A 13,647-nucleotide genomic window follows, 5' to 3' on the forward strand; every position below is an offset into this window, starting at 1 on the left:
GGGGGTCCCCGAGGGTCTCTGAGCCCTTCCAGAGGGTCCGTGAGGTCAAAGCCATTTTCATCATAATACTCGGACACCACCTGCCCTTCCCCCGAGTGTCCTCGCAGTGCGTGATGTCAGCATTGCTCTGACAGATAACGCAATGTGTGTTTGCATGTTTTTTTTTAAAGTTATCGATTTTAATTTCTAATATGAGAAATATTGATAGTTATGATTTACATAAACAAAAGCCCTTTGGGATTTTCAGTGATTTTTAAGAGTGTAAGGACTTCTGACCTAGAAGTGTGTGAGGACTGGTGTTCTGTTGATCCACAGGTCACTTTAAGAAGTTTTCACCGTACGAGGGGTAGCAGTTTATATAATAAACTAACATTTTGTGATTTTTTGTGACAGCGATCATATATCACATGCCACCTAATTTTTTTTTTGTACACGATACAGGAAATTTGTGGTTTAATTCTGAGTCCAAGTATTGCTTTGAGAATTAGAGTGATAATTTCCAGCCTCTGTAAAGTTTCTCCAAATTAAAGTTAATAAAAAACAAAGAACTACAATGACTGAAGCAAGTTTATCTAATTTGGCATGGTTGTCAACAGAACAAAAACTATGCGGCAATCTTGATTGTAATCGTGAATCTGGTGGCTCTCTTATGTCAAAGAAAACATGTTGTTGAATAAACATGCAGTCATTGGGGAACCATGCATGTATTTGCATAGTTCCACCAGACACAGCCAGTCCCTCCGCAGCAGCATGCCGGCCAAGTGCAACAGCGATGGAGTGCAGTCCTCTGATACTTTGTACCTTTCAGCTCTATAATAATCACAGCTTTACACATTACCTTTTTTTGTTGTTACGACAGCATATGGTCCGTGTAGGCTGAGAGAATATATTTTATGTAACACTTTGACACGTTTTTAGCTTGACTGATAACTTTTTAACACTTAGATACTTGGTATGAGAACCTTGCCTGGGTCCCACAGAAGTGAAGGGTGGGCCTGGCACTTTGGACAGGGTTGTCATTTCTCACCGAAGTGGCCAACAGTTCCCAGGATGTTCAGGGCTCACATCTGACATGGTTTGCTCAAGCTGCTGGCTTTGCTACGGAGGGAAAGAGGGAGGTGAGGGTGGAATCCGCGTGTCAGCTTGAATCACAGTGCCCACAGCCCTGGAGCGGCCCAAGCAGTGTGGAGAGTCACTGCCCCTACACAGGGAAGCCCTTGGAGCATGCTGTGTGGAAGGCAGACCATTCACATACGCAGAGGCCAGGACAGGGAGACCAACCGGGGCCATTCCTCCTGCCCCCAGTACCCGATGTGGGCTGCAACCATGAACCTGAGCCCTGGGTGAGAGTGAAGGGCAAAGCGCCTCCCTTGGGCAGGATTGCTCTTGAGGGAGGCTGGGTCTTGGGCTATGACTAGTTCAAGGGAACTTCAGGCCCGATATTCCCTGTGGCTTGGAGTTTCTCAACACTGGTTGCCCATCAGCCTGGGAATCTGGGTCAGAAGGCCTTGCTCAGACCTCATCTTCACATCTCCACAGAGGCTGCTCTTGAAAAGAACCAGGTGCAGAGGGTGCTGGGGTGGCAGCCAATGGGAATCCAGCTCAGTGTCCAGCAAGGCAGAGGAAGCCCCACCCCCTTCACCTGATCTGCATGGACCTCCCTGTCTCCTCTCACTCGTTTGCTTCCCAGCACAGAAGGAAGGATGGGAAAGTGGAGAAAGTGTGACCCTGTCAATTTCTGTTGTCCCCTCTGCCCAACAAGAGGTATGAGGACACATACTAGTTGAGGGTTAGAGAGAGCCATGCCCTCTTCCTCCTCATCATCTCTATCACCAGTCACCCCTAATGAGCAGCCACACAGGGTGCTGCCCAGGGTTCAAAAGGCGATGCCATTTCCCCTCCCATCCCCTGGCCCCCAGGCGTCTCAGGGACAGGAGACTCCAGAAGACATGGGAGCCGACTGGACCAGGACAGAAGGTCAAGGCAAAGGGTGGAGATAAAGGCAGGGTGGGAGTGGGAGGCAGATCATCAGTTTGGACCTGAGAGTCCTGGAGTGATGGGGGTGCTTGGGTGTGGCAAGGTGAGGCCAGGGGCTGAGGCCATGCCCGGTCACTAATTCAGTTCTCATGGGTACCTACCATCCGCCAGACCTTGTTCCATGCAAAAGCTGTCACTTTCCTCACAGTGCTTACAATGTTTTCAACCAATATATATTCACTGAGCACCCACCACATACCTGGCTCAGAGGTGGCCGCCGAGGTCTCAAAGATAAACATGGTTCTCAGGAGCTTACAACAGAGTGTGTGTAGCTTGGGTGCAGGGTAAGAGCTGATTAACAGACTATGGGAGTAAGTCCCTTAACCTCTAGAGGACTTGAGTTTTCTCCCTTATAAAATAAGGGGGGTTGACTGTTTCTTTTTACTTACAACCCACTTGTTTCCAAAAGATTTTGAGATAGCTTCCAATTCAACACAGATGTACAATAATTTTGTTAAATTAGAATCAGAAAATTAAAAAGTAAGTGGGGTGCTAGCTGAGTAGCTCAGTTGGTTAGAGTGTTGTCTCCATGTGCCAAGGTCAGGGCACACACAGGGAGCAGCCAGTGAGTGCATGGGTAGATGGAACAACATTAATGTTTCTCAAAAGAGAGAGGGGGGGAAAGGGAAGTAGAAGGATAGAAACCAATGAAAGGGAGAGAGAAAAAGAGAGCTAAAATGAAATCAGACTGAGGTAAGAAGTCAGATGTCAACCACCCTTGTTATGTTGTTACTGTAGTGGAACATTAAAAATGGCTCTGAGCTTCCTGGTAGTCAAGGCAACAAGAGAGGCAGGGGGGTCATATAATTACCATTATCTGGTAAAATAAAACATATCAGGTCTTCAGAAGAGAAAGTTTTTCCTGGTAGTAGATACTCTCACTGGAGTTTCCAGCCCTTTCTCTAACCTAAAGAGAATTTGCTGTGTGGGTCCTTCATTATAGAATTAATATAGATTACCATAGTAGATCACACCTTTAGTGGTAGTTTTTCCAGGAAAAAAAATGCAGTGTTTTTCATGTGGTCATTGCTTCTACCAAACATCAACCGATGTCGAGTGTAACCTTGAAGTGGAACTGGCCTGAAGCCATGTTTGCACAAGGCAGCTAAGCTAACGTGATTCAAATGTCTGGTGTTCTGGTGACATGCACGTATCCCGAGAGAGAACTCAGAATGTGTAGAGGGTTGGTTTCAGGTAAGGTGCTTCCCCACACCGTCCCCAGTTCGGGTATTGGCTTCATTTTTTGCCAAGCAGAGAGGTGAGAAAGGATGTCTACATTCCAGTTTTATTTTGTAGTTCTTCAATTGTGAGGGAAATCAAGCATCTTTCTAGATGTTTATTGGCTTTATTTATTTTAAATAAATATGTCTGTATGTCTGTTGGTTTACTGATATTTCTTTTTCTGTAGGCTACTTGTTTATATTCTTTGACTACTTTTCAAACTGCTTCCTTGTCCTCAGCTATGATAATTATACACCTATCTCATAGGGTTGCTCACTGTGATATTGACATGAAATACGTAAAGAATGTGTAGGAAATGGAGAAGCCGAAGAACTTATATGTACAACCCATGGACGTGAACTGAGGAGGGGGCATGCTGGTGGGATGGAGGGTGCAGGGTGAAGGGGAATAAAGGGGAGAAAAAATGGGACAACTGTAATAGCATAATTGATAAAATATACTTAAAATAAGTGAAATAATCTAAGTACTTAAAATAAAGTCTAGCACAGAGTAAATGATCATTAAGTATTAGCTATTATGATGATCAGACTGTTTTTAACTTCATTCGCGTGAGTTTCCTTGTGAATTAAAGAAATATCCCTGTCATATGTTTTCTCCATTATCAGAGTAACATTTTTATGGTAATTTTCCATAAAGAAGTATTTTTTTAATTATGTAATTGAATATATCAATTTGATTACATAATACTATGTAATCAAATATATCAATTCAATTACATAATCAAATTGATTATGTAATGTTTGCCTGTATGACTTCAAGGTTTTCCATCCTGATTATAAAGCCTTCCCACTCCAAAATTATAGGTCAGTTCACCTATACTTTCTTACAGAACTTCTATGGTTTTACTTATGACACTTAAATCTTTGATCCACACTCACCCAGCCTCCGATCACCAAGAATGGAAATCCCGCCCACCCACTACCCAGCCCCCAGGGCGGCCTTGGTGGTGACCTGCATCAGGTACCATCAGGGGACCCCCACAAGGTGTTTCTGCTGCAGACAGTGGACAAGACAGCGTGGAAGATATTCCAGGAAGAGGACATAGTTATCACCTTCAGTTTTCTGTGGAAGAAATTACCTGAAACAAGTGACAGTGAACTTCACAGCTGAAGCACTTTACTTTCCAATGGGCAAGACACTGCACCAGGAGTCCACATTTGAAGGAGAAATTGCAAAGTACCCACCTGAAGAAGATAACACACTGTGTCAGAGACTCAAGTCCGTGAAGGAACCACTAGAAGCACAAAATAGTCCACATGTTTTGAAAACGTATCTCCAGCAATGAAACCAGTTCAGCTTCAGCCTGAGTCGATGTCGTTATATAATATGGTACAATTCTGCCGAAAACACGTGGTATAAAAGGGTAAAAATTCCAAGTGTCAAGCATGTGCAAAGAGCTGATGACTTCAGTGAGTTAGACTACATTCCACTGCACGACTTTGCACCTCAGGAGATTGCTCCTTGGCCAATACAAGTGCTCTGGCCTTCACGGTATTATGGTTCTAAAGTTAAACGTATAGCCGTCTGGCATAAACGAAGACCCTAACACCGGGCCAGTGTGAGCCTGCTTACTGATGGTGTGCATGCCAGTGTTCACTGATTTCTAGCTTGAGGAGCTAAGCAAATCGCAGAGTGTCACTCTGTATAAATGTCTTGATTGCAGTAGAGAGCCGCACAGCTTCAAAAATAAAGAGTGTCATGATTCAAAAATGTCTTGAAAAAAGTAATAGTACAATGTATAGCCCATAATAAAAAGCTTCAGTTAAAAACAATCTTCGATACAGATAGAAGTAGTTTTGGCCCATCTCTATCATCCCCCAGCGATAATTCAGGCCGCCAGCACCATTCATTGCTATCCTCCTTTCCCTGTTGATTTCAGTGGGAATGCGCGAGCCGTTCCCTGGAGCTCCCAGCCCTTCCCCTAACCTACGGCTCCTTTTGGTCCCTATATGTCAGGACAGATGCCAGCACACTGCGAGAGACAGGCATGGACGTGAGTATGGCGAGCCCTGAACCTAGACAGGAGAGACCTGGGTTCTCAGCCTCTGTCCCAACAGCTTGGTGAGCGATCTTAATAAGTCACTTCTTCTTTCTGGGTCCCCGTTCCTCTCTGTAAGATGAGGAGATAAAACTAGATGGTCTCTAAGGTCCCTTGCAGCTTTAATACTGTTTGATTCTAGAGATTCCAGGATGAGCTTGCACAAGAGCAAGTGAGCCGGAACGGGAAATCGAGGCACAGGTGGTATTGGTCAGTCCCTTCAGTGCCCGCTCTGCCCCCTCACCATTCACACTCCTACCTCCCCTGCCTAAAGCCCAAAAGCCTATGAACCAACTGCCTGCCCTCTCTGGTGACCCTGGCTCTGGCAGGGGAAGGCAAGACCCAAGAGAAGCTGCTGATTGAGGGTCAGTGGGCAGACAGCATGGGCTGCTGAGAAGTCAGCCCAGGGCCAGTGCCAATAGAGTGTGACCACCTCCAAGGGCCTAGACCCACCCTGAGAGGGGAAGGCCTGTAGAGCACTGGAAAGCCCTACTTTGCAGCTAGGAAGGACTGTGAGCTCACACACGCGCATCATCCCACAACACATACACATACAGGAGGCAAAATTACTTGGTCTGGACATTAAACAGACCTGGGGTCAAATCCTTGCTCCACCACTTAACTGACATGACCTTGAGCAAGAAACAAGTTTCAGAGTCTCCTAGAGAATGAACTTCACATGACTTTTGTGACAACTCAATGAGTCTAGCACAGCATATGGAGATGGTGGGAAGCCGCTTCGTGGTATTCCACGTCCACTCCTGTTCCCTGCCTCACCATCCTGGGTGCTTGGTCCTTTGAACAGGCCATTCCATGGTGCAATGGGAAGAGAGCTAGCCTTTGGAGTCTGACCAATCGTGTGGCTTTGTTAGCTCACATCCTGAGAGCACCCTGCATGGCACAGAATTGTGTGCCCACCCCCAGTGGGCACACAATAAGTGGTATTAATATTGCCACTCAGTACATCCTCAGTGAACCCGGGAGCTCACCGAGGGCAGGATCCAGACCGGTCCTGTCTGGACCTGGAGGGGAGAGAGACTGACTGGAGGCCCCAGGAAGGCTTGAGTCTGAGAGATTCACCAGCAAACACAGGCCTAAGACAACGGCGCAGCAACAATCCTGCCGCCCCAGTGGGAGTCTTGCCTGACGCACCCTCACGCGCAAATCCGTCTGAGACAGCCTTTGCGGGGCCGTTTCCTGGCCCCACATCCCTGTCACCCCAGCTCGTCAATAAGGTCGTCAATAAGGCTTCCAGACAAATCCAGGATACACAGTTAAGTTTGGAATTTTAGATAAATAACAAATAATATTTTTATAAGTATGTCCTGAAGGGCAGCAGAATATGTCACCCTAAAAATGCCACTTTTGAGCTCAAGGCACTTGAAAACCAGCAGGTACAAGAAGGGCATTTTAATCTCCACTCTCCTTCCTGAAAACAGGAGACAAAAACTCCTACATGAAAGATGTTTTCCCTGAGCCAGGAAAAAAGAAACATCTTTCCACGGTTAGTTAGAGCCAAGAGACTTCTGTACACGGACCTTGTTAAAATAACTCTCACCTTCCTTTAGCCTTCCCGAAGAGTTTGGTTACTTTTCCACAATTGCCTCTCTCTGTTCAACTCAATCTAAAAGCGCAAAGATGTTGCCATTTCTTTGGGTTTTCGTTTCCTTATGAGTTTCCTTTTAAGTTTCTCATAAAACTTACATAAATTTGTCTCTTTTTCTCCTGTTAATTTGTTTTATGCCAATTTAATTCTCAGGCCCAACCAAAAGCCCTAAGAGGGTAGGGATAAAAATTCATCTCCCTTACAATCTCAAACATCGTATAGGACACACTTATAAAAAAAAAATGTTTGTTTATCTGAAACTCAAATTTCCCCGGGTGTCCTGGATTTTCATTTGCTGAAGTCGGCAACCCTAGCCGTTGATTGGTCATCGTAGTAATAGTAACAACTTACATTTGTAGAACACCGTAATGACCATCACCTCAGCGACACGCTGCCCTTTGCAAACAAGGACACATCCACCAGCCAGTATGATCCTCCTTTCAAGATATGACTCGGTGGCACCACAGCAGGGGGACCAGCCAGTGCTGCTGGGGGTGGGGGTGAGCAGCTGCAGACAGGAGAGTGAGCTTGGAAGTGGGTGGAGGCTGGCTCTCAATCCACAACATTGTTATTGCTCCCACTTAACATGCAAGGAAACAGAAGTGCATTCCTTTAAAAATGGGTATTGATCCCAGTACTTTTGCAGGTCAGAGAGGACAGATTAACTGATTTGCCCAGAGTCCCCACTGGTGGCCAGTGGCCAGCTGACCTCTGCATCCCTGGGGGTGACATCCCTCTTTCCCCTCTCACAATGCCAGCCGCTGGAGAATCCCAATCAATGTGCTGTTCCTGTGTTAGAATGTTCTGCATACATGTCTGTCTCCTTCTCTATCCAACTCCACTCCTCACACCTCATCCCTGCTGGGGTCACCCCAGAGGACGGGGACAGTCTCATTCAATTCAGGAGTCCCAGCCCAAAGCTCCGGGGGGGTGCTCAGTAATGTGGATTCCAAGGACAGCTATTCAAGAGGGTCCCCTCTCCTGGGTGCTGTACTCTAAGCCCCTGTTTCTCTGGCCACGTGCTCTTCAGCTGCTCTGCTCCCCCTCCTCCAGGCCGCCAAGACCTGGGGCCCCTGGGAGGAGCAACAAAGGGAGGGCCGATACCTGAGTAAAACTAGGAGAGACCGAAGACACTTAGTGTTAAGGAAGTAAAACACAAAATGCACACCCATACAAATAACAGTTTTGGCATTAGCAGTTCTGGCATTTACTATGGTGGGGCGGTCCTTAAAGTTAAAGTTTAGTGGGGGAGGGATCGGGCAGGGGTGATTCAGGATCAAGGGCCTCAGACAGTGCTAAATGTGTATTAGCATGAGCAAGCAGCAGTCTATGGCTGTCCCCTTCCATCACCTTGTCCCCAGTTCCTGCCCACTCAGCTCAAGTCACACTGGCCACCTCACGTGCACACTTCCACGTCAGGGCCTTTGCTCTAGCTGGTGACTGCTGGGTGCCCCAGACATCCACTCAGCTACCCCTGGCCTCCTTCAAGTCTCCTCAGTGAGGCCGGCCTTTGCCCACACTACTGAATGCTCTCATTTCTCCCCAAACCGGCACTCCTCGTCACCCTTGCCTGATGCTAGTTTTCTCTTTCCTAAAACATCACTTATTTATCTTATTTTGTTCATTGATACACCCCAAACCTGCAGAATAGTGCCTGGCATGGTGGGCCGTCAAGGAACACGTGTCATAGAGAACTTGCTGAACTGGATTTGGAAGAACACTTGATGATCTAGTTGTCTCTCCTCAGGTATGCTGTCTGAGATTCCTGCACAGCTTGGTGAGATACCCTGGCCACAGTCCCTTCCCTGGACCTCATAAATCATCTTGAGAAGATCCCCAGGGTTCCTGATACATAAAACCCCTCCTCTGGTGCAGCCCCTCCCTTAGACGCATTGACCAAGGCCCCCAGAAGGGTCTGCCTTGCTCAAGGTCGGAGCGAGGTGAGGGCACCTGAGCCAGCAATCCCGCAGTTCTCCCCCTCTGGGCCCTTTCTAGCTCTTCAGGAAGGTCTGGGGGCACCTCCTCATGCAGCCCCTTCCGTTGAGAATAGCAATTATCAGATGGAGTGCCTGGTGCTATTGCTCTCTGTCTAGTTTTCTCCTAAGCCAGTTAACCTAGCACACAGTTGGAGTCAATGAACATTTGTGTTATTACTTATTATTATATTCCTGGTGAGCAGAGATGGCTGGGACCTTGGCCCAGGTGATTTTTTGTTCATTTACAGTTGACCTCCAATATTATATTAATTTCAGGTATATAACACAGTGATTCGACATTTATGTGCCTTATGAAGTGGTCACCCCATCAGTCTGGCACTCATCCTACGTCCTGCACAGTAGGCCCAGTTGTCTTCACCTCGCACTCTCTAAGGCTGAGCCGGAGCAAGGCTGGAGAAGTCAGGAGTGAAGCAGGCCTCTGCCTTCCTCGTTATGTCCTATGCCCTGAGCTTCGGAGCAGCGTCCCATGGGGGCTAGAGCACTGGGTTCAGGGCCAGCCATCGATTGCTTTGGGGCCTGAGCACATCTCATAACCATTCTGAGTCAGTTGCTAATCTGTAAAGTGAGCCGGCTCCTGGGGTTGGCATGAGGCTTCCACCTGATAGTGCGCCTCTGGGAGCTCCGGGGAAGCCACAGATCAGCATGCAAACCCAGGTCTATCTCTGTCATCACCCCCCTTGCTGAACCCCTCCTGTGGCCCCTCAACGCCTCAAGGACATAGTTTCAGCGCCTTGGCCCCAGCACCGTCTTCCCCCACTTCATCGGCTGCCACTCCTCCCTATACACCCTTCACTCTGGCCGCAGAGTTAGTCACCAGCCTGAACAGGACGTACCCTTTTACGCCTCTGCACCTTTGCACAAACTGTTCCTTCTGCCTGGAATGGCCTCCTCCCTTTGCTGCCTGGAGAATTCCAGCACCCCCTGTCTCTGCAGCACCCTGCTTCCTGGTCTTTCTGTACCCAGGTGGAGTGGGGCAGCTGGGCTGGACTCCTGGCTCTGCCACCGACTGGCTGAGTGACCTTAGGCAAAGTTGCTTCACCTCCCTTAGCCTCAGTTTGCTCACATGCAAAATGAAGGTGATAACAAGGCCCAGCTCTTCGGGGCATTGTGTGGGTGAACTGAGGTGACACAAGGCCTGGCCCCTGCCTGGCACATGGCAGGTGCTCAGGAGACAACAGCTGTTGTTGCTGCTCTTGGTGTCCTTGTCCCCACCTCCTCCTCCGAGCTGTACCCAGGATCTCTGCCCTCCCCCTCAGCTAGGTAGGTCCTGGTCTGTCCTCTAAGACCACCCAAGGGCCACCCAGGCCAGCTGACTTTGGGGAGGCAGAGGGAATTTCCTGTCCTTACTGACTGAAGAAGTAAGTAGGATGAGAACCGTGATGGCAGGGGGAACAGAACTCACCAAGGACGGCTGCATTCTTAGGCAAGAAGTCTGCGTCTCATCAGGTGAGGGCGAGGCAGCCTGGGGAGCAAGAGACCCCAGCTGCAACTGGAGTTCTCTGCCCCACTCACCCTACGTGAGGCCTGATTATGCTCCGTGTCTGAGGGGACGTGCCAGTAGCCCAGAGCAGCACCACTCACCCTCCGGCCTCTGCCCTGACCTTCCCACCCGTCAGGGCCCGCCCTTTCCCTGGTCAGCTTTGTGCCCGAGTCCGTGCTCCCATGCTCAGTGCTTACTTCTGCAACCGCTGAGAGGTCTCGCTGAGGCACCAACCGCAGGCCAGCACCATGAGAATGGGGTCCTGGCTAAGAGCGAGGGATTTGGACTCAGGCCAAGTGATTGGCATGATGCCTGGTATACAGTAGGCATACAATGAATGATCACCACCATATCAAACATTCACAATAATCACTAGACGACAGCAAGCTTTGGAAGCAGACTGTCCTGGGTTTAAGTCTCTGCCCACCACTTTCTCGGTGTGTAACCTTGGCAAACTGCTCAAGAGCTCAGTGCTTCTGTTTCCTCCTCGTCGCCACAACTGGGATAATAACGGCCCCCACCTCGCTGAGCTGGTATGCGGACTACATGTCATCATGCCATTGACGCACTTAGCACAATGTGTGGAAGATGGCAAACACTCGATGAATGTTAGTTATTACTAGCTATTCCCCATTTGGGGAATGACAAAGTACAAGGGAGGAGAGGTTAAGTAACTTGACCAGGTCATGGAGCTTGTGAGTGGCGAAACCGGAATTCCATCCGGGGCTGCGGGACTCCAAGGTCAGAGTTCTCTCGTCTTCTCCATGGTGCCCCATTTCCTAAATTAAAACCAGAAACACAATTTAAAAAATATCCTAACTATAATAGCACTGGGTTCTGAAACTTCAACTATATTTAAATCCATGAGTTTATGATTTTATAAGAATCATTGATTGCTTCTGGAGACGCTAAGGAAGTAACTATTTTGAAAACTATAAATAAAGGGGAAAGAATCAAGCACTGATTGGCTTTTTAAAATTGTAGTTTATAAAAGTTAACTCACGTTAGCCAAATAGTTGAGGGAGGGAGGTTTCTCGTAGTAAAAGTATTTCAGCTATTTTTAAAATTTTCAACTAGAGTTGACATTCAATATGAGTTCACGTTAGTTTCAGCTGCACAGCATAGTGGTTCGTTATATAAGTTAAAAGATGATCCTCCCAATAATTCTAGTAACTTCCGGGCCCCATACATAGTTAAAACTATTTCAGTTATTAAGTGCAGAAGGAAATGATAGGATGCCCCTACTTTGCAGCCCCTAATGAAATAATGTATCCTGGGGCTGATCATTCATGGCTGCTTTTATTGTGTGTCTCTCTTTAAAAACAAATAACAAAAAACTTTATTTATTTTTAGACAGAGGGGAAGGGAAGGAGTGGGAGAGAAACATCAATGTGTGTTTGCCTCTTGCACTCTCTGCACCCGGGACCTGGCCTGCAACCCAGGCATGTGCCCTGACTGGGAATCAAACCAGCGACCCTTTGGTTCACAGGCCGGTGCTCAGTCCACTGAGCCACACCAGCCAGGGCTATTGTGTGTCTCTTCATGGAAGAATACACCTGCCTCTGGGCGTGAGCTTCTCAAGTGTTGGACCTAAATCACACCAAGCCTCTGGATACAAGGACACAACCAAACTTCACACTGTGGGAAACTCTACAGGACAGACGACCTTCCCCCGACCCCTGGTCCCCCAACACATACATTGTAAGGCAGAGCGGGGTGGAGTGGGGTGGGTGGAGATGAGGAAGAAAAACGAGTAGCTACAGCTTAAAAAAAAAAACTTGAGAGACAGACATCAATAATTTGCAATACTTAGACTTTCTTTGAACTCTGATTTTAAAAAACATTTTAGAAATGAGACAACCAGAGAATTTAAACAATGATTGGATATTTGATGATATTAATATATTATTGTTCCTTTTTTAGGTGTACTAATGGTAGTGTGGCTATTCTTTCAGGTCCTTTCCTCTGAGAGCTACACACTGAAATATGTACAGATGGGATGATGTGGTCCCGGAGTTTGCTTCCCAGGAGCCCAGGGGCAGGCAGGCCCGTGGGTGGCTCTCAGCAGGAGAGGAGTTTGTAGTCCTCCACGTGGGGTGACGAGCGCATGGGAGTTCAGAATGTTATTTTCTCCACTTGTTCATCTGAGATTTTCCATAATGAACACTGAAAAGAAAAACTGAGTGATATAAAGTCGTTTTGTCTTTATATCCCATGTCCCCAGCAGTGAGGAGGGAGCTAGGCTACAGCGAACACTGCTTGCCCGGAACATCACTTTGCTTTCAGTCACTGAATCTCAGGGAACCTGTCTGGTGCCCATTCGAGAAACATGGAAATTAAGGTCTAAAGAGGTTAGCAACTTGCCCAAGATCCAGTCCCAGAGCCCTGCTGGGGCCTAAGTTCTGCAAAGGCTGCTTCTCAGCACGCAGCACTAACCCTCGTCCATCTGAGCTCCTCTGGGACCTTTTCTGTATCCACAGGCCCTCCCTGACCCTCCTGCATCCCTGCTTTGCCTGCTGTCAGGTGAAGAGGCTTGCTGAGGGTGGGGACTGTGGGAACCTGCCAGTGGGACCCCACCTTGAGAGCTAGGGTGTGTGAGGAGGGTGCTCCTGAGAGTCACTGACCCATGAATTAGGCACAGGTGGGGCCCTGGTTTGAAGTGGGGGCACAGCTGTGCCAGGCAGGAGTAGCTGAACGTTTCTTCTCTCTGGGCTGTACCAGCTTCCTTTACCACCCCGGCTGGGGTGCGGTGAGAATGCCAAACTCTCTCCCAGGTGAGTGAGGTGAGTGTGTGTGAGGAAGGAGTGGGAACTCCCTCCCAGGTGAGTGGGTGCGTGTGAGGAAGGAGCAGGCCTGCACTAGCAGGCTGCCTGCGGGAGTGGGAAGATTCCACTCCTTCGAGGGGCGAAGAGGCAGGAGGCTGGACACAGTGAGCCCGGTGGTGTCCTCACTGCCCGCTCCCCGTTGTCTTCTGGCTACGAAGTATGTGTGAGTTTGTCCTCCCTGCCTGCTCTCTGGTGGTTATAATACAAAGGAGTTAAGATTAAAATCTCCAAACACTCTGAGTGCTGTAGCCATCCAGGCAGGCCTGACATCATCTCAGCACAGTTCTCTGCTGTCTCCTTTCTCTCCCCCTCCTAACCCTCAGCTGACCCATTAATTCAGCGAGTGTTTCCAAGCACTTACTCTGTGGCAGGCCCTGAGGATGTAAAGATGAACAAAACAAGGTCTTATTTCTTTCAGGGAG

At 48.1% G+C, this 13,647-nt stretch overlaps 1 long non-coding RNA gene and 1 pseudogene across 1 annotated transcript; both read left to right on the forward strand.

The window, feature by feature from the left end:
• Positions 1-3,071: 3,071 nt before the first annotated feature.
• Positions 3,072-5,089, forward strand: LOC112318595 (latexin pseudogene; annotated as a pseudogene).
• A 148-nt stretch (positions 5,090-5,237) lies between these two features.
• LOC128780581 (uncharacterized) lies at positions 5,238-12,563 on the forward strand. The gene is made up of 3 exons (XR_008426498.1): positions 5,238-5,340; positions 8,570-8,670; positions 12,356-12,563. It is a non-coding gene; the product is annotated as an uncharacterized lncRNA (long non-coding RNA).
• Positions 12,564-13,647: the final 1,084 nt, after the last annotated feature.

Source organism: Desmodus rotundus, chromosome 3, assembly GCF_022682495.2.
Source record: "Desmodus rotundus isolate HL8 chromosome 3, HLdesRot8A.1, whole genome shotgun sequence".
NCBI classification, from domain to species: domain Eukaryota; kingdom Metazoa; phylum Chordata; class Mammalia; order Chiroptera; family Phyllostomidae; genus Desmodus; species Desmodus rotundus.